At 37.7% G+C, this 27,343-nt stretch overlaps 1 protein-coding gene across 2 annotated transcripts in view; it reads right to left on the bottom strand.

Annotated features, from left to right (window-relative positions):
* LOC129941863 (uncharacterized) overlaps window positions 1–27,343 on the bottom strand; it is a 43,480-nt gene that overhangs the window by 6,024 nt on the left and 10,113 nt on the right. Inside the window, exon 1 of one of the 2 annotated variants that reach the window (XM_056050624.1) lies at window positions 11,522–11,684. The exons of the other annotated variant lie outside the window; for it this stretch is intronic. The gene's annotated coding sequence lies outside the window, so the exon portion shown is untranslated. Of the gene's footprint in view, window positions 1–11,521; window positions 11,685–27,343 lie in introns of those variants that run through there. 2 annotated transcript variants of the gene reach the window in all.

Genomic DNA, 27,343 nt, shown 5'->3' with positions numbered 1-27,343 from the left:
AACATAATATGTAAGTCATGCTGTTCAAGAAAAATAGTCAGTACAGGTCGAATGGGCGAGCTTTTTGCAAAGCAGTGGCACCGGATGAACCCTTAATACACTGAGTCGGAAAAAATTAACAGGCCACTGACTTTCCTTAAAGAATTGGTGTTGCAATTGGATACTGTCAATACAATCGTGCGATTATTCTTAATATCTCAACAGAGTTACCATTATCACTCTCAATTGCAATTAAAAAGCTTATTGAGTGGATTTTATTAAGGAGCTTTTGGGTTTTAAAGCTTTTGAAAACAAAACTCTGTCAGAGCTTTAAGAATTAATCGCTTATGCAAAGGAGAAACCACAAGGAAGAGTTGAGCCTGGTTAAGCATTCCACATTCGTGTAGTGCGGCTAAAGAAATAATTCCTGTACTTAACAGTATGTCTGAAATTCGGCTCGAGGGTAAACATTGGCATTCCCAGCAGTACGGGTATTGCTGTTGAATTGTTTAAGGGGAGGAATGCAACTGGCTATTTCACTTGAGCATTGTTTATTTAAAAAAACGATAAAACAATGACAGGCATGAGACCTTGCGGCCTTGTTCAAGTGAAGCAAATGACGCGGTAAGAGATCGACCCGTTATTTGGACACCAGCTCAAATATGACAATCATACTCGAGTTTTGGACGAATAAATCCTTTGTAAATTATAGCCTTATCAGAAGAGTTAAACAACTTCTTGCATCGTCCGAGAAAACCTAAACACTTAGCAAACTAGTTTCAAGCGCTTATAATATCCCTTAAAAATCAAATTTATGCCCTCAAAATATGCTCAATAAATGTAAAAGATGTTTACAAGAAACGTTATTTGCTTTAGGAAATTAATTAATAAGAACAATACCAATCAAAAAAAGAAAAATCAAAACTCTTTAACCGTTCAACGTAACAGAAGTGATCGGAACGTATTTGAATGCTGGAACTTCAGCAATTGTATATTCTTTAACTGCTATAGATTTCTCTTCCGACAAAGCCATTGCAATTATTTTTAGTTTTTCGACGCTAGCATTTTTTTCTATTCTATTTTTTTTTTTCTTCAATAATTTCGCAGCCTTGCTGTTAATGCTGTAGATTGTCTTACCGCATCACTTATAATTTGTGTGCTGGTATTAAGCGATAAAACACGTGATTCAATTTTTGAAATTGATGTTACTAGAAACCTATAGCTTGATGCCAAAAAAAAACAATCTTTTAAAAATGCAGTTCCAGTCCAAGTGCTACGTTTCTAAGAGTTTCCACTCTGGATGAAGCTTTTAAAAACACTTTTTTACATTTGTTATAAAACGGTCAATGTCAGCATATTTACTTCTAATTTTTTCACACTCGATGAAGTCCATGTGCGACGCTTTTACCATATAAAAAAAAGTAAGATCGAGTCTTTATTAAAATCTTCAGACAGAATTCTAACCGAATCATCGAAGAGCCAGGCGATGATGGTTGAGTGATTTGTCATTTTCGTTTAAGCTATATTTTATACAAATGTTTCTTTAGCGAACGTCTCATCTGGATCCAAAATTCCAATGATAACATTTGCAACATATCTGTTTGTTGCGTCTGTTTTCTCGTCCATTGAAACCCATAAAAATCGATTTTTGCTTCGTTTTTGATTGTTTGTTTTTTTTTTCAATAAATTGTGTTCATAATTTTAGCGAAGGGTTGTTTCTGAAGGTATACATTTCCAAAAAAGAACAAATACTTTCACGGCGAATTTTAAACAAGGGTATATCTGCCCCAACAAAAGCACCCCAAAAATCTCTTTCAAACTCTGTATGTTTTGAATCACTCGAAGATTGTCCAAAACTGTTGCGTTTCATTTGAAAAATGAAAAATGTAAAAATGTTCCCTTAAAGGTGACGTTTAAAAGACGAAGATTTCAATGAAACGCATTTCTATCTTAGTCTCGTGTTATTAGCGATGTTAACAAAAAATATGTTCGAACATATTTTTGGTTGCCCTAGTCATCAGTGAGTTAGAAGTTTCAGACAAAAAGATCATTTATAAAAATAAGGAAGAGCGTCGGAGACAAAACGGAGCCCTGGGGAACACCAGAGTTTATTTTGTGGATATCAGATTTGAACCCGTCCGATACTACTTGAATTGCACGATCCGAAGGGTGATTTCTATCCCAACAAAGAAGAGATTCATCAATACACGCATTTTCGACAAGAGAGCCTGATGCCAAACTCTATCAAATGTCTTAAAAATAGCAAGTGCAATAAATCTTACTTTCTCCAAACCGATGTAAAGATTTGTTCCACTGTTCGGTGAGATAAACCATGAGACCACCAGTAGATCTATTGCAACGAAAGCCATACTGCCTGTCATTAAAAAGCTGAAAATTAATCAGGGTTTCCATGATCTTGGACAGAAGGGACGTAAGTGCAATTGGACGGTAGTTAGAAGGAGAGGAGAATACGCTTTTTTAAGGGACAGGCTAGACAAATGCATTTTTCCATCCACTCGGAAAGAGACCAGTAGGATAGGACAGATGGAAAAGCTTACGCAGTGGTTTTGCCAGCGTTGAAGAACACCTCTTCAGAACAATAGCGGGGATACTATCCGGGCCAGCGAATTTGTGAATGTCAAGACTCTACGAGGGGCGTTCAATATATTCTCGGTATCGGGGTGAAGCTGTGGTTATATATATAAATTGACTTATTTATCAAGAAATACTATTATTTTAGTGCATTCATGTAAAATTTCATATAAATGTGATTATTATTTACCGTTAAATCTTTATTTAAACAGAATCATATTGGCAACTGAGACGATGATGGTGAAAATTGAGCATCGCGCTGTAATTAAATTTCTTACTAAGCATGGAAAAAGTCAAAAAACTATTCATGAAGAAATGGTGGCAGTTTACCAGGGTTCCGCACCTTCATTATCAACTGTGCAAAAGTGGTCAAGTGAGTTCAAGAGAGGCAGAGAGAGCATTGAAGACGACCCCCGCTCCGGCGCCCCGGCTAATGCTTGTACGGGAGAAAGCATCAAAGAAGTCGAAAAACTTGTTCTCGAGGATGCCCGAATAAAGGTGAAAATGATGGCAGAGATCACCAAGCTTTCGACTGGTACCATTCACACCATCCTTCATGACCATCTTAACCTTTCAAAGGTCAGTGCAAGGTGCGTGCCACGAATGCTCACAGCGCTTCAGAAAAAAGTGAGAATCGCATGCTGTAGAGAGCTTTTGGAGATGTGTAGTGAGAACGCGGACGGCGTTATACATCGGATTGTTACTGGGGGCGAAATATGGGTTCACCACTATGACCCTGAAAGCAAACAAGAGTCCATGCAGTGGCATAAAAAAGGAACACTCCCCCCGAAGAAGTTCAAAGTCACTCCGTCTGCCGAGAAGCTCATGGCCACAGTTTTTTGGGACTCAAAGGGAATCTTACTCATTGAGTACAAAAAAAAAGGTGAAACCATCAACGCCAAATCCTACGCTTCCACTTTGCATAATTTGCGGGAGGAAATTAAAAAGAAAAGACGGGGTAAACTCGCAGCGTGTGTGTTGCTTCTTCATGACAACGCTCCTGTTCACACGGCGCCAATTTCCAAGGCTGCTGTGCGAGATTGTGGTTTTGAAGAAATTCAACATCCACCCTATAGTCCAGACCTTGTCCCTAGTGATTACTTCCTGTTTCCGGATTTAAAAAAAATGTCTTCGTGGAAAAAGATTTTCGGATGATGAAGAACTAAGTCGGCAATAAATGGGTATTTTGCAGGGAAAGAGGAAACTTATTTTTTTGAGGGTTTAAAAAAGCTTATCTCAAGATGTAACAAATGCATTTATGTTGGGGGAGATTATATTGAAAAATAAAAACAATTTAAATTGAATTCGCATTTTCCTTCATATAGATAGCGAGAATATATTGAACGCCCCTCGTAGCAACTGTACGAGTGCAGAAGAAGATTCGTCCCATAAAATCGTTTACGCAGCATCGAATTAACAGCAAAAAAGGAGTGCCATTCAAAACGAGCGTAGGAATAGTTGATGACGTAGTGTTGCGCACATTTTATACAAATAATCATAAATTTTCACTGTTTTTGACACATTGTTTTGACAATTTCTGGTCATGCAAAAAATTAAAGCGTCTGTTACAAGTCTTTCTAGCTTGTTTGGATTTATTCCGGTTTTCCTCAGTAGGGTTGGCTTTATAAATAAATAAATCCTTGAATCCAACCATGATTTTCTTTAGGATTTTACCCTATTCGGGATAAAATTTCTCATTCCATAAAGAATAAGTTTGTAATCATATCTGCGCTGGAATCCACGTCATTATTAAGGAAGCATAGTGACCAGTTAAAGTTCCTCACCTATAATACTTCATGTTACCAAGGCCAGGAATATGAAGATCAGCCTCCGTAATGTATTATAGGCAGACTTCACAAATTGTCTATTGCTTACTTATTTATTTACGTTTCATACTAATCCGCACTTAAATGTACATAGTAGAGACACTATTATTAAAAACCTGTAACATTTAAAGATGTAATAACGAGCCATTTGTCAAAACTTAATTATTGTTGACATGTGAAAATGCTAAGTGATAAAAATTATATTATTTATGTTTTCATGCGAATTAATAATATTACAAAAGTGATGCCATATGCCATGCGATTCTGGCATTGTCGTAAGGATGTCTGAAAGAAAGAGCTTCCATTATGTATCGACAGTACATTTATATATAATTAAAATTTAAGTATAAATAATGATTTCGTCATTTTGTTTAGGTGAACATTTCTTTAAGTTAGCTTTTAAATATAATTCAATTAATTTCATAACATTTTAAACATCTTAGCTTAGGTTAAAGTAGTTGTCCGTAATGGAGTAGGAGACACATAGGCCCATTGTGATACCACATGAATCTTAAGGTTTTCTTCTAAGCTCAATAAAACCAGTTTGATTCCCTTTCGAATCTTGAGAATCTGATTATGTTAATATGATTGAGATCTTTTAAATCGTTATAGAAGAATTCTCCTATGTACATATGTACAGAGAAGGCGAAGAATTGTTTTCTCCTCTTTCTCATCCACACAGCTTCTGCAAAATTCATTTGAGAATACGCCTAAGAGCGTGGCATGCTTTCCTATTAGACAGTGCCCAGTTAGGACACTGATTATCGAGCTTATATGTGATCTGCTTAGAGATATTAAGCATCTTGAACCTTGTGTAGGCCAGATGTTTTTTGTGATCTGACACGTGGTGATGTTATTCCACCTGGTGTTTGTCTTCTCCATAGCGTTCTCCATTAGCAATAGTTTACAAGTAGCGATTGGTATGCCAGCATTTGCCAAACGTGGTAGAATGGGTTGTAATGTACCACTTCTGCAAGTTGTCTCTATGGTTTCGCACCCAGCAAAGGTGAATATTAAACTGTTGCGCCATATCCATTAAAGATGATCGACAGCTATGGACTGTTATAGAGTTTTTAGAGACAGAGTCCAGAGATTTGATAGCGGCCTTTTGCTATTTGAGAAAATACGGATATCAGATGGTATAATCCGAACAAATAGACAACAGTCGCCATCTCGACGATAGAAGCAAAATACATGGCCTTAACCACATTAACCTATTTAATAAGCTTACAGAAAGAGAACTAATTCCAAATTCACCAGATGTAACTTTCATTCGATGAAATAACAAAAGTGTTATAAGTTTTACTCCTAGCGGCCCATATCATTAATGTGAAACGTAATTTATTAGAGACCAAATTGACGAATTGACGTTGTAGCCAAGATAGCACTTCGGGTTTCCAGACCCAAAGCAAAACAGTGAGGTGCTCGGAGAAAGTCCAACCTCGAAAGGCTACAATCGCCAGAGATCGCCAAATCCTTTTCCGACCGAGTTACAAGTAACCTCTCTCGAAGTTCTCTGCCGCCAACAAAATGTATCGAAAACCAGTGGCAACATTGCCAAGATGCAATCAGGGAAGCCGATTCTGATGTGCTGGGTTTCAAACAGCCACCAACAAGGAACCCCTGGTTTGATGAGGAATGTCGGCATGTTTGATGAGGAATGCAGCCAAACAATAGGCACGCAAAGCGGCGCTGCATAAAAGGACGAGAGCTGCTCAAGAGCTCTATGAGCAGAAGAGGCGAGAGAAACGCCGACTTCTCAGAAGGAAAAAGAGAGAGGTTTAAAAGCAGGAATGAAGTTCGAAAGTTTTATGAACAGGTTAAACGAAATTCACAGGTACATAAACCTAGAACCGAATGCTGCAAAGATGAAAGTGGAAACATCATAGTGGAACCGCAGTCAATGCTGAGGATATGAAAGGACAACTTCTGCAGACTGTATAACGGCGACGACGAACTGAATTCCGCTGTCAGGCAGGATGATCCATTCAACATAGACGACGAAAGCCAACAATCCCGTCCTCCAGACATAGACGAAGTAAAGATTGCCATATCTAAGCTGGCAGGCAAATGCAGGCAAATGCAGCCAAACAACAGGCACGCAAAGCGGCGCTGCATAAAAGGACGAGAGCTGCTCATGAGCTCTATGAGCAGAAGAGGCGAGAGAAACGCCGACTTCTCAGAAGGAAAAAGAGAGGGCATGAGAAGCGTGCGGTCGAAGATGTTGAGAGATTTAAAAGCAGGAATAAAGTTCGAAAGTTTTATGAACAGGTGAAACGAAATTCACAGGTACATAAACCTAGAACCGAATGCTGCAAAGATGAAAGTGGAAACATCATAGTGGAACCGCAGTCAATGCTGAGGATATGAAAGGACAACTTCTGCAGACTGTATAACGGCGACGACGAACTGAATTCCGCTGTCAGGCAGGATGATCCATTCAACATAGACGACGAAAGCCAACAATTCCGTCCTCCTGACTTAGACGAAGTAAAGATTGCCATATGTAAGCTGGCAGGCAAATGCAGGCAAATGCAGCCAAACAACAGGCACGCAAAGCGGCGCTGCATAAAAGGACGAGAGCTGCTCATGAGCTCTATGAGCAGAAGAGGCGAGAGAAACGCCGACTTCTCAGAAGGAAAAAGAGAGGGCATGAGAAGCGTGCGGTCGAAGATGTTGAGAGATTTAAAAGCAGGAATAAAGTTCGAAAGTTTTATGAACAGGTGAAACGAAATTCACAGGTACATAAACCTAGAACCGAATGCTGCAAAGATGAAAGTGGAAACATCATAGTGGAACCGCAGTCAATGCTGAGGATATGAAAGGACAACTTCTGCAGACTGTATAACGGCGACGACGAACTGAATTCCGCTGTCAGGCAGGATGATCCATTCAACATAGACGACGAAAGCCAACAATTCCGTCCTCCTGACTTAGACGAAGTAAAGATTGCCATATGTAAGCTGAAGTCTAATAAAGCCGCTGGAGCGGGTGGCTTGAATGCCGAGCTCTTTAAAGCAGCTGTAGATAAGTTGGTTAGGAGCATGCACCAACTTATTCGTAAGATATGGTCGGAAGTAAGCATGCCCGATGAATGGAACCTCAGTATTGTATGCCCGATCCTGAAAAAAGGAGACCCGCTAAACTGCTCCAACTATAGAGGAATAAGTCTACTTAACATCGCATATAAAATCTTCTCTGCCGTAATATGTGAACGTCTAAAGCCCAGCGTCAACAACCTAATAGGTCCTTATCAGTGTGGTTTTAGACCAGGAAAGTCCACAGTTGATCAAATATTCACATTACGGCAGATCCTGGAAAAAACTCAAGAACACCAAATCAACACCAACCATCTTTTCATCGATTTCAAGGCCGCATATGACAGCATCTACAGGGACGAGCTGTATAGAGCCATGTCTAGTTTTGGCATCCCTGCCAAACTCGTCCGTTTGTGCAGAATGACCATGGAGAATTCACGCTGCTCCATAAAAGTTGGAAACAACTTAACAAAACTTTTCTATGTCAAAAAAGGTTTTAGACAAGGTGATTTGCTGTCATGCGATTTTTTAACATCGTGCTTGAAAGAATAGTGCACGTCAACACTAGAGGCACTATCTTTCAAAAGTCTGTCCAATTACTGGCATATGTTGATGACATTGACATAATCGGAAGAACTCAGCGTGATGTCAATGGGGCTTTTGTGAGTATTGAGTTAGAGGCGGCAAAAATCTGTTCAACGGTTAATGGGCGACATGCTGTCGTCAAGAAAGGCCATACAACACCGACGTCTTGGTGTAAACGCAGAAAACAACACCAGCGTTGAGATCAAACGCAGAATAACTCTTGCTAACCGCTGTTTTTTTGGGCTAAGAAAGCAATTGAGTGGTAAAGTCCTCTCTCGAGGGACCAAAGTGTCGCTATGTAAGACCCTTATCATCCCCGTCCTGCTTTACGGTGCAGAAGCATGGACTATGACAAAAGCGGATTAAAGCACCCAAGGTCGTTTCGAGAGAAAAGTTTTTCGCATGAAATACGGTCCTATATGCAAGGAGATGAGTGGAGGAGAAGATGGAAAAACGAGCTCTGCGGGCTGTACAGGGACGTAGACTTAGCCAGATGGGTAAAAGTCCAACGACTAAGATGGCGCATGGAAACCAATGCACCGGCCCGGAAAGTCTTCGAATCCACACCCACAGCAAAGCGCATTAGAGGAAGACCGCGGATCAGCTGGCGCGCACAAGTGGAAAGTCACCTAACCCAACTTGGAGTGCGAAACTTAAGACATCTAGCTAGGGACCGAGCTAGATGGAGCAGTTTGTTGGATGAGGCCCTAGTTCACACAGGACTTAGAGCCACCTTAAGTAAGTAACTTAAAAATGTCAAATCGAAAGTTGAGTCTCTAAACTTCTAAAGTAAGAGCGTAATTGCCCAACGGACGCCTTAAAAGTTATTTTGGATCTTCTACCAATCGACCTTTTTATTAAATACATAGTTTCCTGCAGCGCTATTAGGCTGAAGGAATCGAACAGCTGGTTGTCAAAACCTTATGGTCACAGCAACACAACGAAATTGATTCCCTCAGATATTATCTCGGTAGACACTGACTACTGCACTCCTACTTTGAGCCTAAGTAAGGGTTTTAAGGTTATTTTCTCATCCAGAGAAGATTAGGAGGATGACATCGTGTCGAAAGGTTTCGACACAACCATCTTTACTGACGGCTCAAAGATGGAGTGCGGAGTTGGTTCTGGGATCTTTTCTGAGTCCATAAATGTAGCCAAATCCTTTAGGCTTCCTGACTTTGCTAACGTTTTTCAGGCTGAACTGCTGGCAATAAGGGAGGCATGTAAGATACTTAAACAAAGCCCAAACCAAAACCGAAATGCGGCTATCTTTACAGACAGTCAGGCAGCTGTCAAAGCCATTAACTCGGCCATATCCTCATCTAAATTGGTCCAGCAATGTCGGAATGAGCTTGCGAGCCTGAATATTAACCTCGGTGTCACCCTGATCTGGGTTCCGGGCCATGGTGGTATCGTGAGAAATGAACGGGCTGACGAGCTAGCCAGGCAAGGATCGGCCCTTCATAGCTCACTTGCGGAAATGGTGCTCACTTGCGGAAATGGTTAACATTCCTCTTTGTGCTATGAAGGGTAAAATCTTTTCTATCTACCAAACTGAATCAAACCGAAGGTGGACCAATTTACCCAACTGCATTACATATATCTAGGAAGATATGGCCCACACGATCTTCTATGCAGGCCAAGGCAAGACATAGCCAGGATTGTTGCGGTTTGTACCGGACATTGGCCTATAGGAGTTCATGCGGAGAAGTTGGGTATCTCCTACAACACCTTTTGCCGTAGTTGTAGTGACCAAAGAGAAAGTGAAACGATAATCCATTTCCTCTGCAAATCTCCTGCCTTGGCAAACACTATAATGAAATACTTTGGTAAAGCATTCTTTCACGAACTTGATGAGCTATCTGAGACAAAGATTAGAGATCTAATATTTTTCTCAATGCGACAAAATGGCTCTGACATAATCGCTATAAAGCTTCTCTATAAATCTATGCCTTTCTATCACAGGTCAAACGAGTTTTTGGTATCAAAACGGCGCACTACAGCGCTAATTGGATCTCAGGCTAGGTTGCCTTGAGATCGCCATTTCTACCTACCTAAGAGTTGAAACAGTCAAAAAACAAAACAATTTTCAACTTTTCGATAAAATTTCGAGTTACAACCAAGTGTCTGGAGTTGTATGCAACTCTGGATTTTCCGGCAAGTTCAACAACAGTGAACAAAATCGCCCTCAGAAAATTTAGTTTAGAACTCTAGAGTTCGAAATTGAAAAATATCAAACTGAGAATTAACATCCTGAAGCTACATATGTTCAACTTTGGCTGAAAAAAATCTAATTCAGTATTCTGAAATCTGTCCATCTCCCTTGGAAGTTAATGGTAGCTGTTGTATTTTCATTGTTATTGTTTTGTTTACATACAAATCTTTTAAAACAAAAATTTGAAAAAAAAAAACAAGTGCAATAAATCTTGTTCTCGATTGATCGATTTATTGAAAAGCAAACATAAGAACATTTCTGATCTGACACCAAAAGTTTTATATTTTGTGTTACTAATTGTTCCAGATAGCTCTTCTCCTTTCAAAATACGTTCACAGACAAATAACCTTCGAATAAGCTCTCCATACACGAAAAACTGGTCTTGTACACACTTTGGCATTGTATACAAAATCTTAAATACTTTTGCGAAGAACAACGACAAAGGCAATACCTGAGAAGCCGACAAGGAACTTATGTTGGTAAAGTTGGTAATAGGAAACATATCACCAGCATCACCACCAAAGTCATAAAGTTTCATCTTCCATGTGAATATAATACCTAGATATCATATAAACAATGAATTCGATTGTACGACAAGGGCGATGAGCCTTTTAAAAACCTTTTAGAATATAAGGTTTTGTATGTGGACAAACGTCTACTCTCGTACGTGCCCATCACTGACTTCTGAGTGCATACAAGTGTTAATTAATACTTCCACATTCATTTTTTTCTTGATGCACTTTATATTCAATGAATTGAATAAAAAAAATGAAAGACAACTTAAGAATAGCCTACTTTACTAGTTCCAAGGTTATTATGACTGGTTAAGAGACTTTAATGCAATTTCCCTCTCTATTTTCCATAATGGTTGTCTCATTGATATGCATCAAACAACAACCAAAAGCCGGAATACATTTTTCCGCTCCCTAGGCTCCACATAACCTAAAACGCGAAAAACCACGGGTATCGCCAACAAAAGCATAAATTCATTTTTACAAGTTGTTAAAATTCACACATTTTTTCAAAAGAAAAACACTGAAATATTTATAAAAAGAAAACATAAAACAATTTTATAAGAATATTTTTTGAATAAAAGAGAACAAATCAATTGCGATGTTTGTCGTTTTTCCGACATTTTTAATTTTCTCAACTTTTTGGACACAAGAGCACCCACTATTTAACCAACAACCCCCAAAAGCCAGACAAAATATTTCACCATAATTTTTTGTATTTTATAACCGCTACACTAAGTATTTTATTTATAATTATTAACTTTTACCACACACCTCAGTTCATAGAGGATTAATTGAACATTTTAAAACAAAGATGGAAACTCTTTGAACAATAAAATATGCTATAATTAAATTAAGAAATTCGGTAAAATATCCACACGCGAGAGAAAAATACCAAAACCGACAGCGACAGCAAAAAGATGCCAATCCATTGCCAAATTCGATTAGGTTTTGTTTTTCTGTTATAAAATGACCGAAGTTGGTGGAATGTGGAAATGAAACAATGTCATATAACAGTTTTTCGTTTGAAGTGCTGCCAGTAAGAATTTCTTGAAGAACAGAATGGAATTGATATTTTTATTTCAGCGAAGGCAATAAGATTAAGGGTACATCACAATAAAAATCGATTATTTTAGAGTAATATAACAATATTATCGCCAGCTTTTTGAATTTTTCTTATGGAAAATGCATTGACAGAAAAATCGAAAGAAAAATATTTGCATTTGTTAGTACATTGACTGACTACCAGGTGCCGAAAATAATGCGTTATCTATTTTGCAGTTTCAACAGTACAGTGGTCGACAAACGTCTACGTACGACCACTTTTTTGCCATTTTATAAAAACAAAAGCTTTAAATATAAAAATAATGATAAAGTTTGTTTTTAAATCTATTTTTATTATTCTTAGACGAAAAAAACAAACTTGGATTTTTTTCTTTAAAATATTTTAACTAAAAACAATTAAAAACACTGACAAAAATGTACATACGACCGATAGCACTGTTTTTGTTGCTGACAACTAAACGAGAATTACCGTAATTTATTTATTTTCTTGGTTTTTTATTGTACCAAAGCATTATACAAAGTAGTAAACAGTCGAAGCGAAGTTTAAACAGTTTCAACAAATTTTTATTGTTAATAATGGCTTCTCGCAAAGAAATTTCAATTAATGTCCGAAATTTGGTTATAAGACATAGAAACGAAGGAAAATCTTTTGGTGATGTAGCAGAGCTATTAAATTTAAGTAAGTCCACAGTTCAAAGCATATTTAGTAACTTTAATAATACTGGTGCAGTTGAAAACAATCCGCGTAGTGGACGCCCGAAAAAACTCAATCGAAGAGAAATAAGCTTCATCTTAAAAGAAGTTTAGAAAAATCCAAAAGTTAATGCCACATCATTGGCCCAAGACCTCGCGACAAGATCGGAAACTATTGTGCATCCACGCATTATTCAAAGAACTTTGAATAAAAACGGTTACCACAGCAAAACTCCTAGAAAAACCCTTTTATAAGCGATAAAAATCAAAACTTCGTTTGGAAAGCCTGGACTTGAATGTTATTGAGCACGTGTGGGAGATTCTACAGCGAAAAATCCGAAAACATAATTTTAGCAGTTCTACAATGCTTAAGGAGAAGCTCCAGGTAGAATGGCAAAATATTACATCCACTGAGCTCAAACATTTAGTTTCTTCGTTGCCCAGACGACTACTGGCAGTTATAGATGCTCGTAGTGACCCGACAAAATATTGATTTTTTTTTTTAATTTAAGACTTGAGGACCATTTTTATGTTAGTTCACATATCGCATGTAGACTCTTGTTAATCATTTTTTTACATTTTTTGTAAATAACATTTTAAGTTAAAATTAATTCACTTGTTTTTTGTGTAATGTTATTAAAAAAACCATTTTAAACAAAACTGTATCATTACATTTGCTTACATTGGTTTTCAACTAATTTTGATGGGGAAATAGTTGTCGTACGTAGACTTTTGTCAGCCACTGTAAAGGGCTGGAGTTTAACATATGTCAAAATAAGTTGTTAAACCAATCCTTTTTTGCATTTGAAAGTCTCACATTTTCAAGAATTAATCGCTTTACTATCGCAGAATGCATACAAATTATTAAGACCACCTACAAATATGGTGATTCGTCCACAGCCACATATCGGGCTTTAAGAGGAGATTATGGCACATAATCATCCAACTACGCAAGCAATTGGCAAAATTGTTAAGAAATTTGAAGAGACTGGATGTATTACAGATATAGCAAGGCCTGTGGATCATTGTTTTCGTTCGTGCCACTGAAAATATCGCTGCTGTAAGTAAAAGTGTTAATGTTCAAATGGTAGACATGTGCATTTAAAACCCAGCTCTGTCTATCAACTCCTATTCTTAGCTCCCCGCGGTAAACATCGGGTGCCTAGTACCTCAATTGAAAATTGGGTTCTAAGTCGGGTGGAAAGTTGTTGGGGGCAGGAAACGAGATGGGAGGGCAGGAAACAAGAGAGGGAGGAGATGTGTTTCCACAAAGGCACCACTCCTTTCATCCAGACGGCAGCGGAGCAATTCCCGAGATGGATTTAACGGTGGCGTCTGCAGTTCCAGTAGGGTTGAACTATTTAGTGAACACCTTATAGATCTACTACGACATTTTCGAAGCCCAGGCCTGTAAGGACCTGGTATTTCAGGTTGAAGGTCGTGCGTCAGGGTGACTTCCTGACAACCCACGCAAACGAATTAAGGACAACGAACTTCGGATATGCACGTGGAATGTTAGGTCCCTTAACAGATCACGTGCATCCGAAAAATTAGCGGAGACCCTAGACTGCTATAAAGCAGACATCACCGCCATCCAGGAAATACGATAGGATGAAAAACTGCGGTATTTAATATGGTGACTGCTACCGAGAAAACCATCAACACTTATTTGGATGCGGCTTAGTCATCCTAGACTTAAGCAACAAGTGAGCTATAGGTGCATCAACGAGCGCTTCATGACCATCCGCATCGAGGATAAATTCGGCAACATTAGCCTCATATCCGCTCACACACCCTCACAGAAGAGAAAGATGACAACGCCAAGGATATGTTCTTAGAGCTCTTGGACAAAACATATGAGCAGTGTCCTAGCTACGGTATTAAAAGCTAGCAAGGGACGACATCTTTAGTAAACTAACCGAAAAAAACAGCCTTTAAGACAACACTTGAGATAACGGATTCAGACTCATCGATTTTGCTGTGGGGCGAAACGTCATGTTACGCGTTTTCCACACCTCAACATCCACAAAGGAACTTGGAGTTCTCTAGATAAATCTACCGTCAACCAGATTGACCATACTGCGATCGACGCTAGACATGCTTCCAGCATCATGGATGACCGATCAGAAAACCAGGATCAATTTGTAACTGATTGCAGTCATTTTAGATCTTTGAAAATCCAGCTCCAAGGTCCCGTAATAGGTGATTGCTCCCAAACCATTATACCTCCTCCTTTGCTGTGCCGTTTTTCAAGATAGTTTTCTTCCTTTCTTAAATCATGGAAATAGCAGCTATTTTTGTCAGGACCGCTCAAATTAAATTTGTTTTAATTGGAAAAGACGACGGTATGTCAAGCTCGATTGCACCTAATGTGATTTGTTGCGCTGGTTCTTGCGTTCAGCATACAATTGCTAATTTAGAAAGCCTTAAATTTGGAGCAGCTTGAAATGACGTGACTTTCTTGACTCTTCCTTCGTGTTTTTTTTATACCTCTCTGGGTCCTTGAGGTAGTTGTTCTAATTTTGCTGGGTATAAAATGGATGGTTTTGATGTTATTTCATTATTTACTAACATCCCAGTACAATTGGCTATTAATATTATTAAAAAGAAATGGGATACGATTAGCAGACATACCAAAATCAGCCAAACTAAATTTATTGAAATCATGGATTTTTGCTTAAAAGACAACAACTATTTGCAGTTTAAGGACATTATCTACAAACAAATTTTTGGAATGCCAATGGGTAACCCTCTTTCGCCCACTATTGCTGATTTGGTAATGCAAAGCCAAATTTTATAGTGAAATATGTTGATGACATATTTGCGGTTATGGACAAATATAAAGTCGCAGGCTTATTATTGATCCTAAACGGATTCCACTCCAAACTACAGTTCACTGTTGAAAACGAAAATAACAGTTCTATATCGTTCCTTGATGTCAAAATCTACCGTATGGACACTCAATTGTCGTTTGATTGGTTTCAAAAACCAAGAGCATCAGGACGTCTGATCAATTTCCGGTCCAACCAAGCCAAACACATAATCTTCAACACAGCTTCCAATTTAATTAACAATGTTTTTACGTTAAGTGACGTAAGATTCCACCATTCAAATACCATCAAAATGACCAAAATTTTAAGCGACAACGGTTTCCCGCCAGCAATTATTCGTGGCTTAATTTTACAACAACAATGCAGACGCGCTAAACAACAAAGTGAGGATAACAACAAAGGATACTTCAAAAGCATTGTTTACGTTCCAAAACTGGCTGAGAGTTTTAAGCAAGTTGTCACCAAAAACATCCAAGATGTCCGATTGGCTTTTAAATCTAACCAGACAATTAGACACCTTTTCACCAAACTAAAGACCAAAATAGACAGAGATAAACGCACTGATGTGATTTATAAAATAAACTGCAAAGGTAAACCTGACGAAACATGTAACCTTTGCTACATCGGAACCACCAAACAATTCTTGCGCCAAAGATTGTCCAACCACAAATCTGACATCAAAAACAATAACCTGGCTAAAACCGCATTGGCGGCCCATTCAATAGACAAAGGTCATTCTCCGGATTTCGATGGTATTAAAGTTCTTCAAACGGAAAAACATAGAATGAAACGCTCCATATCCTGAACAACAAAAACAATATGAATCGCAAGCAAGACACACAGAGTATATCATCTGTATATTGCTCACTTGGTTCCTCATAAGAGTTTTCTCTTTTTTTTTTTTTGTAGTTATAGAATGAACTTCTTAATTAGAAGTGTTTTTTTACACTGTTTTAAAATTTAATTGTTAAATTGTAAGTTTTTTCTTATTCTTGTTGTCCACAATATTGTACTATGTGTTTTATATTTCATGTTTAATAAAGTTCCCCTGAGGAAGGCAGCAACCCCTGCCGAAACGTCGGGAATAGTTAATGTAACAACCTTGTTTCATTGCCAGGATCAAAGTGACCAAAAAAGCCGAAGGAAAACCTAATTTTTCCTATACACATAAGGTTTTGCCAAGATCCCGGTAAGATATTAATTATAGTATTAAGCTCCTAAGCAATTACAGTATCCTTTTATGGATTTAAAAAAACGCTGCTACGTACATTTAGATCTTGTCTCTATTCATGTGACACAAAAAAAAAAACAAGTACTTTTTATGACCTTCTTCGGGGAAACTGCCATAAGACTTGTATTAATCCAAAATGCATACCTCATTCACTTCACATTTTGGTTTTTTCAAAAAATGTAATGGTTTGAAAAATATCGGCAAACAAAAAATGAAAAAAAGCTTGTCCCTATTCATGTGACACGAAGTGTAATACACATTCTAATTCATTGGTTTTAATGTACTTTGTGTATCAACAGCCAAGAGTAAGAAATAATGTTCGTGTTACATGGCATTGCCATGGTTCAATTGATATTATTACATTTTCACGCTCTTCTTAACACCTATTCAAAATATTTCTAATGCAAATATTTACGATTAAATCGTGTGTTTTTATTACTATTCAATATCGATATGTGTGCAAAAATAAAAGCTAAAGCATTTCTTCGTTTAAGTCACACTCAACAAAATACGTTTCCTAACCTAAACCAATAAAATATGTTTTAACATATCTTCACAGAATGAAAGAAGTGAATGCGAAAGAAAGAAAGTACTACTGTGTGTTTTAGTTTTTGAAATCCATACTTAATTGAGAAAGTGTTTGAAAAAGGTTATTTTGCACATTCAGAAAACTGCTATTGTCACGAAGGTCGTAAACCTAATAATGCTTTTTCTATATGCATATTCTTCTAAGAAACATTTGAAGAAATACATCGAACTAAAGGTACAAACATTTCCTGTATTTAAATTTTCTTACCACACTTGCCTGTGACACTCTCGGAAACCACATTTATGAATCCTTAACAAATAAAATCATAAACAAGACTCAAATATATAAAACAAAAAACTTTTGTTGGCCACAATTTATATTTCATATTTTCTACTATTAACGACTATTTAATGTGTTTCTATGTCCCATAACTTGAAAAATGGAAGGAGTCCTCCAAATAAAATGCCAAATGTTGTTTACATTATCTTTTGGAAATTTATTTGTTACTTTTATTTCCAATTATATTCTCCTCCTCTCCTCTTTCAATGTCAAAATCTAAAACAAAAGAAAGGTCATTCATTACATTTTGGTCACTTATTAAAACACCCACAAACTACTAAAATTAGAAGTCGTTTCCTCTTTTTTTGACGGTTGCTCGTTCTACAACTTAGGGTTAATGTAATTCTTAATTACTAACTATAAAGTTACCCTTTGGAACGATAGCGTGTTGATCTTATATTCAAATCACATCATAAGAAAGTCACATTTTACACCAAGAAACAACAATTGGAGGGCTGATGGCGAAAAAAAGATTAACAAAACAGTATGTGGTAATAAATGCCCTTGGAAAAAATGTCAGAGAAGAAATTAATTACAATGATGACTTTGATGATGATGATGATAATGATTACGATTATTATTAAAATAAATCAGTATAATTGATGCCTCTAATGGAGGGTAACGAATGTTTTGTTTAAGCTTTAAATCTACGAGTGTTTACAATATTATTTTTCTGTAGCTACATGATGTATGCACAAAAATGCTTGTTATTTTTATTATTACAACAAATGACTGTAATATGATATATATGTAAATATGTACATATTTAAATGAGCTGCACGTTTCGCTTGAATTCAATTTATTTAGACTTTAATCCAACGGTTTGTATGTCCACATTCGTTGTAATAAATATTATAAATAATGATTGAAACTTATATTTTGTTTTCGTTTGCGCCTGAGTTTTGTGGACTTTATTTAAGAGTTACGAAATTTTTTTGGACATAGTTCCTTAGATATTTGAATCCAAGCAATTCTTTCTTGTCATCATTAAATTTGTCCATTCCATCAGTTAGTTTAAGTTATTTGCTGAACCACACGCCCAGAGATGGAAGATATACTCAAGTTTTGGACGTACATATGTTTACAGAAGTAAAGACAAATTTCCTGCATCGTCTCAGAAAACTGCATCTTGCGACATTTTCACCGACATCGCGTATGTGATCGAGATGGTCAATTTCATTGATGCAAGATTCACTCAAATATATTGGCAAGAAGTTTTACCTCGCTTTAACAAGTCAAGAAAGCATTCGGTTTTCTAAGCATTAAATTCCACGCCATTTCATAGTTCCTATTGTACAATGCTTTGTAGGTCGGATTTTAATGAGCTTTTGTCGTTGTAGTTCCACATACGATGAGGAGAGATGTAAGTGTAGAAACGAATATAAGAAGATAAAAGTACTAGAGGCAGCAAAACAATCAATTGCATTAGAAATTGCAGACAATAGATACTTTATTAAAATGAGGAAGAGTGTCGGAGAAAGGTTCGAACCCTGGGGCACACCAGAATTTATATTTTGGATCCGTCTTGAATCAAATGGTACGAAAGAAAAATAAAAAAACAATGGTTTCAGTCGTCTAACATTGCAAACAAACAAAAGCCAACACCGATAGTGTGCCTCTCGATTCACGAACATCAACTCTCCATCGGTTTTAACGGCTTAACATTTCACGCATCATCTTGATGTGCGTTCTTCACAAGGATCTCTGATTATTGAAAGCGTACGACCACGATCCACGATCCACTTAATCCATTCACAAATAAAATTTACGCATCTATGGCACATAATGTTTCTGTCTAGTTTCCAATGAATCCGTAGAATGATAATTTTCCGAAGTTTCTTGGATGCTGGTATCTTACTTACTAACTTAAGGTGGCGCTACAGTCCGGGGCGGACCTGGGCCTCAACCAACATGCGTCTCCAGCCTACTCGGTACCTAGCTAGCTGTCTCAAGTTTCGCACGCCAAGTTGGTTGAGGTCCTCTCCCACCTGGGTGCGCCACCTGAGTCTAAGTTCAAATCGATTTGCAAGAGTTATTCTTCGTTCGATTTCAGCACTGGTGTCGTTGTCTGTGTTAATAGCGGTGCCTAGGTAGAGAAAGTCCTTAACTACCTCAAAGTTATAGCTGTCAATGGTGACGTTTTGTCCAAGACGTCGCGTCTTTGTTCAATATCCTTTTTTGATGACAGCATATACTTGGTCTGTCCCTCATTGACCACTAAACCCATCTTCTTCCCTTCCGTCGCAGTGCTCAAAAACGCTCCACTGACATCAAGCTTTGATCTTCCAATTATGTCAATATCATCTTCCATCTTCCAGATTGTGGCTCTAGTGTTGACGGTTGAGTTTTGCACTATTCTTTCCAGAACGATGTTAAAGAAGCCGCATGACTGAGCATTGATTAAATCCTTTTTTAACATCAAATGCATCGGTGAGATCTTTTAATTTGTAGAAGTGGTCTTTCCATATTCTCAACATCGACTGCGGTTCTACTATGATGTTCCTCCCTTACAGGCTACGGTTTGTGGCTGGTACCCTTGGCAGGTTTTTTTTACCTTTTGGTAAAATTTACGAACCTCATTCCTGTTCTGACATCCCTCTATCTCCTCGATCGCGCGCTTCTCATGCTCTCTTTTTTCCATCTAAGTCTAAGAAGCCGGTGTTCCTCTCTCCTCTTCTGCTCGTAGAGCTCGCGAGTAGCTCTGGTCCTTTGTGTGCAGCGCCGTTTTGTATGCCTGCTGTTTCGCTGCGTGCGCTTGCCGGCATTCGTCATCAAACTAGGGTTTCGCTGTGTTGGCCGTGTGAAACCTAGCACTTCAGAGGCGGCATCTCTGATGGCTGAAAGGCAATGTTTCCACTGGTTTTCAATGCTTAATGCAGGCAGCATAGGAGTTCTTAAGAGGTTATTAGAGCCTCGATGGGAAAGGACATGACAGTCTCTTGCGATTGTAGCAGTCTAACTTCGAATCTTCTCACAGTACTTCGTTGTTTTGGCTTGGATCTAGATATCCGTAGCCGTACCTTGGCTACAACGAAGTAGTGGTCGCAGTCATTGTTGGTCCCTCGGAATGTTCAGATATCCTGTATACTGGGGAAGTGTCGTGCGTCGATTGCAATGTGGTCATTGATCAGGAGATTTCCATGTCCCCATGTGGATATTGAGATTTGTGAACTGCGTACTAGCTACCAGAAGGTCCCGCAGCGAAATCGATCAGCCTGAATCCGTTGTCGGAGGTGGTGTCGTGCAGGCTGTATCTCCCGATTGTGCCACCAAAAAAATGTTTTCTTTTCATTAAAATCTCCTAAGACAATTTTAATGTCATAGCCAGGGCACTGCTCATATGTCTTATGTCTTGTCCAAGAGCTCGAAGAATATGTCTTTGGTGTCTTCATCTTTTTCCTCTGTTGGGGCATGCGCGCATATTAGGCTTATGTTGGCGAACTTAGTCTCGATGCGGATTGTCGTGATGCGCTCGCTAACACTGTTGAAACTCAAGACTTTTTGCCTGAGTCTAGTTCCAACAACAAATCCACACCCAAATAGACGCTGTCTTTGTTCTCGGTAGCAGTCGCCGTAGTATATATCGCAGTCTTTTAGTTTGCGTTTGCCCGTTACATCCCATCGCACCTCTTGGATGGCGGTAATATCTGCCTTGCAGCAGTTTAGGGCTTCGGTTAATTATTCGGCTGCACGTGGTCTATTAAAGGACCTAATATTCCACGTACAGATCCGAAGTTCGTTGTCCTTATTTCGTTTGCGTGGGTTGTCAACAGTGAATTCGTCCGTATCCGAGGCTTATTGGTGCCCTATAAGGTTTTCACTAAGTAGTTCAACCTTACTGGAACTGTTGACGCCACCGTTGGCGTTGATTTTACCTCGAGAATTCGTCCGCTGTCGTCTGGATAAGGAGAGGTGCCTTAGTGGAAACACCTCTCCCCCTCCCCTCTCTAGTTTGCTGCCCGCAACAACTTTCCATTGGGGTGAGAACAGAATCTCCAGTTGAGGTACCAGCCAACCGATGTTCACCGCGGAGAGGTGAGAGTAGGAGTTGATAGAAAGAGGTGGGTTTTGAGGAAAACACATGTATACCATTTGAACATGAAAGTGCTGTTTTCATTAGACCATTTTCCTTTGTAAATGGGGCTGGGAGTGGTAGGCGTTAAAGAGCCATTAGAACCGACTTTTTATTTATTCCCAAACTGTGTTACTAGCCATTTTGGCGATATCAATTTGCCACTTAAATCAACTGCGATTTGACCCACTTGGCTTTTTTTTGTTGTTAGGAGTACTGATGGACCGATTTTATGCCAAAATTCCTAAAAACAGCCAATATCATCCTAGCAAACCATGTGTTCAAAAATTTGAGTGACAGAATGTGCGAAGGCAAGGCAGTCCTTTAAAACGATGTTGTTACTAATAAAGCCATGACTTTTTCATTGTAATCAAGTTTATAAATTAATTAATTTATCAATTAAAAAGTTATTCTAGTTTTGAAATCAGCATAAATCACTTTGTCTCAGCTCTCTCTAGATATAACCTTTCTCTAGAAAAAACATTCCATTACTTCCGTATCCGTATTTATATTTGTAAGAAACTAATTTAAACATTAAATGCTTATGTCATCCACACGAAGCACGGGTGTGTTTTCATCAAACCCCAGCTAAAAAAAAGACCACAAGAAGAGATGACTCAGTTCAGTACATGACACCATTGTCCTTTGTCCTTGTATTTTTAGTATTCAGGGGGAAAATTGTTTTCCTTATGTAGTTCGACTGAAAAAAAGAAAAAAACAAATCAACAACCATTTGAACTCAATATAACCCCATTTCTCCAATTAACCTTTCAATCAGAATATACTTGGCCAGGCTTGACATTCCTAATCAAAGCCAATTTTTGTCATAACCGTTATCGCTACTCTTACGTTTTGCATCAAATGACATTACCCTAAAGCTGAATTGCCCTCAACGGGCATGTACTCGTTCAAATATTGATTTTTCTCAATGTATCCAACCGCATTGGGGATTAAATTGCAGAGAACCAAAGCCAGGGATAAGCAGAGAAAAATATATAAATATAAATGTTGAATCGTGTCAACGCTATAATAATACCCCAAATGTTAATTTAGTATTCTAGTCTCATATTCAGAACATACAAGGATATTAAATTTCTGCCCAAATGCCAAAAACATGAAATGAACAATTTTTGTATTGTTTGTATACGACACACGATGACGATTGCAGGATATACTTAACCTAAAAATCCAATTCGCATTTGGGTGGCAAAAGGATTCAAATACAAAAATAAAGTAATGATAAGAATACGGATGAGTGTTTGCCGTTTATATACGCCGTCAATTTCATTAGGATTTAATTTCTAATAGGGTCATAGAGGACATAAAGGTAACAACATTGCATGCCTTCGTTTTGGTTTCTCTTTTTTTTGCCAACTACAGTCGCGAAAACTTGTTGACAAGGATTGATATTCAAGTTGAATAAAGGCAGGAAGGTAGGAAGGCACTCTGAAACTCTAGAAACGAGAAAACGACATGCAAAATGTTTGTGGAATTATGCAAATCCCATTCTATCTATTGTTTATTGCTTCGCCTTTTTAACAACAGCAAGCTAAAAAAAAAAAAAACATTAATTAAATCGTTTGCTTTTGGTTGGCATGGTTGTTGGGTGAGGTTTTGTGGAGCTACTTACTGAGCTACTCGCAGAGCTAAAGTAAATGGTTTTTGTGTAAATATTGATGTGTTATCATAAATTTCCTACAATATGTGTACATAACAAATTAACTCAACTGAAGTTTACTTGTTTAAGTGCATAAATATGACTTTTCATAAGAAATAGCTTCATTTCGTGAACGATGCTCTGGAATTTTGTGGAATGTGCATACTTTTTAGTTTCTTAGGACAAACAACAAGGTTGGTAGTGAAAGCTACTAGACATCTGTGCATCTTAAGTAGGAAAGGAGGCTCACCTAGAAAGAAAACGCATATTACTACTTTATTTATAATACAAAAAATTAACTTTTTTCTTTTTATGAACAGGGAAATAACTTCCGCGAGGACGATACAAAAGTTCTGAATAATTTGTACTTGTAATAACTTGGAAGCCAAGGCATTCCTAGGTTTAGGTTTTCGAGCTAGAGCAGGGCATGTGCAGAGAAGATGAAGAACCGTTTCTTCCTCTTCCTCGTCCATACAGCTTCTGCAAAAGTCATTTGAGAATACGCCTAGTCTCGTGGCGTGCATTCCTATTAGACAGTGTCCGGTTATGACACCTATTACCGAGCTTATATGCGATCTGCTTAGAGAGAGCAAGCACCTTGAACGTTTTAAATCCAGTGTTGGCCAGATGTTTTTTGTGGCTTGACACGTGGTGATGTTGGTCCACCTGGTGCCTGCCCTCCTCAGAGCGTCTTGCATTAGTAGCAGTTTACAAGTAGCGATTGGTATGCCAGTACTTGCCAAACGTGGTAGGATGGGCTGTACTGTAACCTTCCTGGCGAGTTCATCTGCCTTACAGTTTCCTGGAATGTCTCTATGGCCGGCACCCAGCAGAGGCGAATATTAAACTGTTGCGCTATCTTCATTAGAGATGATCGACTGTTATAGAGTTTGTAGACAGAGTCCAGAGATTTGATAGCGGCCTGGCTGTCAGAGAAAATACGGATATCAGATGTTGATATCACGTTTTCTTTGAGCCAAGAAAGACTTCCTTAATCGCCAAAAGTTCCGCCTGGAAAACGCTACAATGATTGGGAAGGCGGAATGAGAGACTTAATTTCAGCCGTTCAGATTACACACCTCCATCAACCCCTTCTTTTGCTTTTGAGCCATCTGTGTAAAAATGGATTGACTCATCCTCCAAGAATGTCCTATCCTCCCAAAAAGATCTGGTAGGTATAGAAATCTGGAAGTTTCTATCGAATTGTAGTTGTAGGGGGATGGTGTAGTCTGTGTGCTTTGGAATTGATTCTAAGTACCTTAGCATAACGGGTGGCCAATGTTGTTGTTAGTCCACTGCGACGAAGCATTGAGGCGAATAGCAGAGCTTGCAGCTATTTGTTTACTAAATATGTCAAGAGGTGTAAGGTAGAGCAAGGTGTCCAGTGCCGCAGACGGGGTCGTGCGAAGCGATCCGCTTATACATAGGCAGGCTGAACGTTGGACTTTATTCAACTTATCCCTGTTTATACCTTTCTCTAAAGCAGTCCACCATACTGCCACACCGTACGTTAAAATCGGTCTGATTACCGATGTGTATAGCCAATGCGTGATTCTGGGCTGTAAACCCCATTTATTACCAATAGCTTTTTTGCAAGAAAAGAGAGCTACAGTAGCTATTTTGACTCTTTCCTGTACGTTGCGTTTCCAATTTAGTTTTTTGTCTAAGACAAGACCTAGGTATTTAGCCTCGTCTGAGAATTTTAATTGGATTCCTTTAATGTAAGGAGGGTTGTCAAATGGAATTTTGTATCTCCTCGAAAATAAGACAAGATCGGTTTTGTGTCCACAGTCCACACCAATCAGCCAAAGTATTAGTCTGTCCAAGGCATTTTGTAAGAGTTCTTTTAGGATGTTGAGATGCGTTCCTGAAACTACTATAGCAACGTCGTCCGCATAGGCTATCACTATGAAACCCTCCCTGTCCAGACTAGTTAGGATTTCATTCACCACTAGGTTCCAGAGGAGATGGGATAGAACACCACCTTGCGATACTAACGAATCGTCTACTAGAAGAGTTTCCCAGTTTTGAGTTAATTATTCTGCTAGTAAGCATTAAATGAATTTACTCCCGAAGCGAACTCTCTACATTTAGAGATGTTAGTGCAGATGTGATTGCAGATATCTCCACGTTGTTAAAGGCACCTTCGATGTCAAGGAAAGCAACCATAGTGAACTCTTTATGATGGAGGGAATGTTCGATGGTGCGTACTAAAATGTGTAACGCTGTTTCCATCGATTTACCTTTACAGTAGGCATGTTGAGACGAAGACAGAAGTCTTGTATCGATCCGTGCCCTTAAATGGATATCAATCAATCTTTCCAGGGTCTTAAGAAGGAATGATGATAGACTTATAGGTCTTAGATTTTAGGATTGACTTGGGAACATTTACCTGCTTTAGGCATTAAAACAACTTTAACTTCTCTCCATGCCGAGGGAACATGGACCAGGTAAAGACAGCTGGTAAAAATTGCCTCAAGGATTGGTGCAATTATATCAGAAGGCATTCCTAGCAAAATTATTTTCGAAATAAAACTTTCTTAATAACTGCTTATCATAAAAGTCAATATTAGGATCAAATTTTAAACAACCCAGCCTGAATAAAGAATAAGCTTATTAGGTGAAATTTAACAGCTTTCTGGAAGATTAAAACTTTGCTAAAATCATCTAAACAAACAATTTAAAATTAAATAACTTCAGCTGTTTATTTGCAAAATATTTTAAAATTAAACAAATAGAAATAGATTAAAATGGTAAAAAGGTTTAAGTTTCCATTTGACTTTAACATACATAATTTGTTGGTTAAGAAACAGTTCTTTTAATAAATTTGCCCACGTTTTTTAACCTATGTTTTAAATATCAATCTTTATCAATACTTTAGTTTTAAAATTATCCAATTGTATGAAAAAAATACTTTATAAACAAGTTTTTACCAATTTTGAATGAAGTTTTTTAATAAAACTTTTAACAGAGTAGAACTTTACACACTTTTCCTCTACAAATTTAAAATCTTAAAATGTTACGATATTCAGGAGAAAAATCATATTGCAAAATCTTTACATCACTTCTGCTGCTTCTGCGCTTAAAGCAAAAAAAAAAAGGCTTGGGTGCGACCCACACTGATAACTTCCCATTCCGTTTGTCGATTTGTCTTGCTTAAAAGTTTTTAACTTTTCGTGTTGGGTTAAAAAAGTGTTCAGTTGAATTATTCTTAAAAAAATTAAAATTACCATCAATATTTTTTTGAACTGTTTAGTTTGAAAATCTAGTTTTATAAAAAAGATTTTTAGTCGAAAACAAATTTTTACCAATTTTAGTAGCATTTCTTATTTTTTATAAATTGGATGGATGAAATTAATTTGAAAGATATCAAGAACCGAACATCAATTTTTACTAAGTTTGCGTACTAATTTTGTAGACTTTGTTTTTTTATGAAAAAACTGTTGGATTTGACAAAAAAAAAAAACTACTGAATATCGAAAACAATATTTTCTGTGAAATAAACAAAGTTTGAAGACAATAGTTTTAAGTTTAACTTCCCATAGGAAGTTATTGTAATATGTCCGATTTGTCAAATTAAAAATTTTAAAATTTCTCGACGTTTCAAGGTCCCTAGAGTCGAACTAAAAGATTTTTAGAAAGATGTCTGTGCGTGCGTGCGTACGTACATACGTTCGTACGTCCGTACGTTCGCGACGTTTTTTCGTTGTGCATAGCTCAAGAACCAGAAGAGATATCGATGTCAAACAAATGTTGTTATACAAATAATAAGGCAGAAAGATGCAGAAAGGGCTCTCAAGAAAATTGCGTGGGTGTTTTTTTTACCATAGCAGTTTGAAAAAAAGATGACAAATTTGGTTAACCCTAAATATCTTACGAACCAAAAATGCTAGAGACTTGAATTAAATTTTATATAATATATTGTAACGTGATATCAAAGAAGTATATTTTTTGAAAAAAATCCATTAAACGGTTTTTTTATAAATCAAAAAAACTAAAAAAAATATTTGTCACTTCCAAAACTTTACGACTAAAATATGATTTCATCTCCAAAACAATTTTGTGCAACGAAGAATAATGAGAATTTTGAGAAAAATCGAATTGACAGTTTTTTTTACAAAAAATAAAAAAAAAAACATTACTAAAAGTTGGTAAAAATTGAATATCGATTCAAATATT

This window comes from Eupeodes corollae, chromosome 1, assembly GCF_945859685.1.
Source record: "Eupeodes corollae chromosome 1, idEupCoro1.1, whole genome shotgun sequence".
Lineage (NCBI taxonomy): Eukaryota > Metazoa > Arthropoda > Insecta > Diptera > Syrphidae > Eupeodes > Eupeodes corollae.
Note: the sequence above shows the minus strand (reverse complement) of the source record. Positions and strands in the feature narration are given on the sequence as shown.